Raw genomic sequence first — 6000 nt, 5'->3', positions numbered from 1 at the left:
ATTTTTTAAAAGAGTCTATTAGTGCCTCTGTGGAGACTTCACCACTGCTTACACTTTTCTTTGTAAACTCATTTATGTAGCAGCAGGACCCCTTGAAACCACAGCTCAAAATTAGTAGTTTTGTTAATGTGAACTATAAATTAAACTTTGAAAGGAAACTGGTATTTTGAATTCACCTTTCAAAACTTTTTGTAGAATTTTTCCAAGGATAATTTCCATCCATCCAAAATTAATTTTTTTAATTCATTAATTTTTCTCAGCAAAGTATGAAAGAGCTGTGCTAGACATGCTCAATAAATATTTCTTATTTCCTTGCCTTAGCTAAAACAAATATACCACAACGCAAAGTTTATTTTTTCTTCATTTAGAATTGTTAGTGTGGCTTGCCTGCCACACTAATGGTTCTGAAACCATTGCATATGCCTTATATGCATAAGCCATGCATATGCCTTATAGAGAAACAGAAGACATTTTTTACAAATGAATTCCAGATAATTATTGAAGGAGATCGTGAAACGTTCACAAGGAAAAATGATTGCAAAAATAGATGTATTGCAGACAGGAGGGGGTCCAAGACATTAATGGCCAGCCTGTACTACTGCTAATCCCTGAGGGCTTCTGCTACAGGTGGTTTATATTTCTGAAATACTGAAATGTGCTGTATGCAATGGAAAATTGCTCTTAAAATTTTCCACTACACAATTCCTCTTTCCTCTGTTGCTTTCGAGAGAGCAGGCAGTTGGTCTGCTCTGTGATTACCACCTCATCTTACAGAAATGGTCGTCTTTTATAGAACCCCCCAGCTCCAGTCTTACTCCTTTGAAGGACTATTTCTCCCTGCTTGATGAAAAGAAGCAATTGCTGGGATTTCACAGCTGACAAACCTTTGCGTGCCTGCAGCCCTCACCATTATTGCCATCTTCTTCTGCACGCCACCCCTTCTTCCAAACAGATGATTGGGAAGAGCTTGGGAGCAGAAGAATCTCTCTCTCTCTCTTCCACTCCAGAGTCCTTCTGCCCAGCCTGTTCTGAAGAAGCCAAAGCATATGGGTTCAGGAGGAGGTGGCAGCAACAGCAATCAGGTGTGTGTGTGTGAGGGAGAGAATGAGTGGAGGGAGGGGGTAAACAGCACTGCTGTAAACCTGTTCCGATTCACTCTTCCGGAAGGGAAGCAATCAGGCAGTATTGGGGTATTAGCACCCTGGACAACTGTACCCTGGTCAAATGCATCCTGGTCATTGATGTCCCTGGACATTTTGCATCTGGTCCCCCCCCCTGTGTGTGTGTGTGTGTGTGTGTGTGTGTGTGTGTGAGAGAGAGAGAGAGAGAGAGAGAGAGTTATTTGCATCCCACTATACCTGAGCAACAAACCCCATGTTACATATCCTGAATTTCGTAAAGCTTATCCTATCTCTGTGTTTTAAAAACGAAAAAGCACATCTAATATAAATATACATATATTGGGACACAAATGTCTGGGATGCAAAAAGAAGGGATGCAAATGTCCAGTCCTGGGACACATTTGACTGGGACTTGGTTGCCCAGGAATGCATGGTCTTGGTCACTCAATCGGGAATAGGACCTCACCTATTTCTTACTTCCTCCTCCATTCTTGGTGTGGTGATTGCCATCCTCCACAGCAGAAACAGCACTGGAGGAGAAGGTAGGCTGCTGCTGCTGCTTCAGATCTCTTCTCCCTCACTCTCCTTTCCTTGTGGGAATGAGAATGAACAAGAAAAGGATTGGGACAGTGGTGATGTCATGAAGTCGCTATGTGACACAGGCCTAGTGGAGGTGGTGGGCAGGTGAAGAGATATAGGCAATTGCCCTCCACCCCACCCAGTCTGCTGTTCTAAGTGACTATTTCATCCCGTGCCAGTGAATGCCAAATTGAGACACAGATCAAGGAAACTTGGAAACCGATAACTAATTGTGCAATCGATGGAGCATATCAGTGAACAGCTGGTAAGAAAACATTAGCCCATGAAAAAGGGTGCAAATGCAAAGAGTTATTAAAATCCTAATTGAGAAAATGTATGACATGTTTAGATTGGAACATTTGTAGAGCTGTCTTTTTCTAACCTAATTTTGTCTTCTCCACTTGATTATAACTTATGAAAGATTTTCTACAAATGCACTAAAAGCGCTATGTTCACAAAGCCATCTTATTTCTGGTCCAAAACACACTGTTTTGTACTGTTCAAAATGCTACTCAAAACACACTGTTTCAAAGACAAAGCATTCTGTGTCCATGATTTATTGTGGCCTGACCTTTCATAGCCAAGGGCCTATTTTTATCAGATCCATGAAATGAACTCCAAGGTGGTATGTATGGTACTGTGAGCACCCAAAATATGAAGACAGTCATAAATCACCATGGAATGTTGACAATCATGCATATAAGAAATCTGCTAAAATAGGGAAGATGAATGACTGTGATTAGACAATGGTCTATCACCATTCATTTCCCATTCACGCTGTAATTTCAAACACTCATTAGATGTGTGTGGAATTATAAACCAGAGATCTAGGAAAAAACTAGAATGATAGCACTTTAGTTTTTCCTCAGATCTCTTAGGGTGTAATCCTAACCAACTTTCCAGCACTGAGGTAAAGGCAATGCAGCTCTGAGGTAAGGGAACAAACATTCCCTTACTTTGAGGAGGCCTCTGTAATTGCCACTCAACTGCAGGATGCAGCACATGCCCCATTGGCACATCTATGTCAGAGTTGGAAAGTTGGTTAGGATTTGGGCCTTAGATAGCATACCACCTTCACTTCTTATTTTCCAACCTCCATTTTCATCTATTTTCATTCATTCATTTGTTCATTCATTTCTATCTGGCCTTTCACTGGATAGTTCCAAGCAAAAGCAAAGAGAGAAGACCTCTCTGAGGCATGAAATTCCACAACCAATGGGCTCTGTACCATGTGCCCATTAATAAAGGCTTCCTTTATGGCAGATGAACGGGAGCCTCCCCTCAAGATGCAGTCAGACAGAATCATACAGCAGAAGGAATTTCTTAAAGTATGGAGGACCCAAATTACACAGCACCTTGACTAGCACCTTGAGTGACAGTATAGTTCCTGAATGATGGAAGTGATATGTTCCCTTTGCATGGCTCCTATCAGCAATCTGGCTACGCCATTCTGAACAACTTCCAATTTCTGAATACTTTTCAAGGACATGTAGAACATTGCAATAATGCAGGTGTTTTAATTTTTTTAAATATTATTTATTTATTTTTTAAAGAAAGGTGGTTTGTAAATTTACTGAAGATGGGGAACGCACTATGGCTGCCACCTATCTCCCTCAGAGCAGAGCTGGGTTCAGGAGCTCCCCAAATGCAAACCCATCAAGAACAGGGTGAACCCACATTCCTGTTCCAGCTCTCCTGTCCATTATCAGTACCTCTGCCTGGTCAGGAACATGTATTTGGGTAGTAGGACAAATGGGATAGTATACTTGCTTCTCTATAGGGAAAGCTATATTGGCTTGGCATTGGGCAGTCACTGTCCACATGACTGTGTGCAGCTGAGGAGCAGTGTCAGTAAAATTGTATAAAGACTGAAAATGCATGCTGTCAAGTCTACACAATTTATAGCCCAGCTTTCCAGAGACAATGCAGCTGCAATGCAACAAATTTTCCCATACCTCGAGGAGGCCTCTGTGACTACCCTCCCACCACAGGTTGCAACGTGCACCCCATTAGCACATGGTTGCATTGGTGCTGGAAAATTAGGACTGGGCTGTTAAATCTGAGTGATCTTTGGGCTAGTCACTTTTTCCATCTAATTTACTTCAAAAGGCTGTTGTGATAAAAATAATAAAATAAAATAGGATAAACTGAAGTATATTATCCTGAGCTCCTTGGAGAACAATAGGATTCAAATGTTATGGATAATGAAGGTATTGATGAATTCAATCTTGGATTTCAAGGCTGGATTAGATGACCTTCTGGTTTTTTTTCCCAATTTTTGTTTTTATTTCCTTTTTTTTGCACATTTTCTTCCCTGAATCCACCTATTTGGGGAAAAAAAGAACTGCTATAAAAAAAGTGTTCAGCTAAATTAGATCCCAAAGGGGAACGTGTGTCTGAAAGAAAATCAAGTTTAATACTAGCAGAGTCATGGGGCATTTGTTGAATTGAGGTTGATTATGAAAAGGGTGCCTTAATTGTAAGCCCTTTTAATACCCATGGAAAGCAAGATGTTTTTGATTATTGGGTTGGGGGGGGATAGCGGTGGAAGAGAGCACGGTTTCTTTCTGGACAATTTTTTTCAAGACACGCAGCCCCTACACAGCTTTGCCTCCCTGAAGTTAGCCTCAGACATGTTAATGCCATTATCCATCCCATGTGGTCCTGAAATAAATTGGTCAAAAATGCTTACTACTGTGAGTTTTCTAAACTGGCCAGTAAATTAAGTGAATGCAAAAAAGTTGATAAAAAATTTACTAGGCCACATTTTTAAGAAGCCAAATAAAGCCATGAAGAATTAATAGACCACCTTTAAAACTTTCCGACGCTTTTAAGAGCCTAAACAGAACTACCACCATAAAATGACCATTGAAATAGAAGCAGCAGGATAGGTTCGTTAAACTACCCTTTAAACTGTGCCTGCTTTTAATATGCTCAAAGGAAAATGCTTCATAGAAAACGTATTATGAAAACCTAGACTTTACTGGATGGGTTGGTTGGCTGAAAAATCATTAAAATGCCTGCTAAAAAGCAGATGCATTGCTCCCAGGTTTCCAGCCACTTTGCAACCCTCCTAAAGGGATACCTCATTGGAGTCTGTGAACTAGAAGGGTTATACTTCCAGCCACAGGGGAAATGGTCTACATTTCAGACAGTCTGTTCATTGCCAAGAAGAAGCATATCATGCTACTGTCATTTTGAGAACCCTAATTTTCCTTTAATCTAGGGATACTCATCAGTGAGGCTTTTGTTTGTTTTTTGGTCCACTAGACTATGTCCATATTAAAAGCAGAAAAATCCTGAACTAAACAAGCTCAACAAATTAATAGCATGCATACAATAAGTTTGCCAATGCACCAGTTAGAAAATGTCACAGCACCGGAATCCCCCCACCCAAAGCTTGATTTAAGTTTGGGCCCCAGCAGTCATGATGGTTGGAGACAATGAAGTGGATAGTTTTTTGTCACATGAGCTGAACTGTCATCCACTCTCTATCAAGGGTAGTTAGATAACTGGTAGTTGAATCATTTCATTGGTAGCTAGATAGCTCATAGGGCTTCCAATTGATCTCAACAAACCATTTGGAAATCCAAGCACTAATGGAAAACATTCCACGGAGACACCACGTCCTGTGCTCCCAGCACTTTTATACTATTTTACTTCTGAGCAAAACTGTTGATCAAAATTAGATATGTGCTGAGAGAATGGGAGAAAGTAGTTATTTTTATTTTATTTTATTGCCACTCTTAGGGCCCAACCTTATCCATGGGATATGCTGGGTCTGGAGTCTACCATTGCAGCCATTTCTCTGATGTCTGTGGAATGCAGCTGCTGGTTGCAAAGGCTGGGAGTTCACTCACTGTCAGTGGCACCCCATAGAGCAGCCACAAATTGAGGTATGTTGGCAGTGGTGACGGATTGGGGCAGGGATGGAGGCAGATCTCGCCAGCAGATCTCTTTCTGGGACGAACACACTGCCTTGGCCCTATGCCAGTAAAATAGCTGGTGTAGATCTGAGTAGGCCCATAGGGCCCAGGCAGCAGTGAAGGAGATAAGTAAAAGTTTACCTGCCTCTTTCAGCTGGCCTGGTCCCCTACTGGCAAATGGGATTTAGTGCATAGGAACTCTGCAAGCTTGGGCAGGTGACCTGTGCAAGGCAAACTGGGTAGGAGGCTTTGCCTCCAAAGCCAGGCTCCGTACACCTGCTTCTGAGAGCTTGACAGTGACTGAATGTCGTCATCACCAAATGTTCAGCTCCTTTTCCCAAAAATGTTGCAGACCCCTGATCTACATGAAAACA

At 41.6% G+C, this 6000-nt stretch overlaps 1 long non-coding RNA gene across 1 annotated transcript in view; it reads right to left on the bottom strand.

Annotated features, from left to right (window-relative positions):
- Positions 1-3304: 3304 nt before the first annotated feature.
- Positions 3305-6000, bottom strand: part of LOC136636201 (uncharacterized) — a 46952-nt gene continuing 44256 nt past the window's right edge. The window contains exon 3 of the long non-coding RNA XR_010793506.1: positions 3305-4024. This is a non-coding gene — a long non-coding RNA (uncharacterized lncRNA). The remainder of the gene's footprint in view (positions 4025-6000) is intronic.

The sequence above is a fragment of the Tiliqua scincoides genome, chromosome 1, assembly GCF_035046505.1.
Source record: "Tiliqua scincoides isolate rTilSci1 chromosome 1, rTilSci1.hap2, whole genome shotgun sequence".
Lineage (NCBI taxonomy): Eukaryota > Metazoa > Chordata > Lepidosauria > Squamata > Scincidae > Tiliqua > Tiliqua scincoides.
This window is presented reverse-complemented; position numbering and strand designations above follow the sequence as displayed.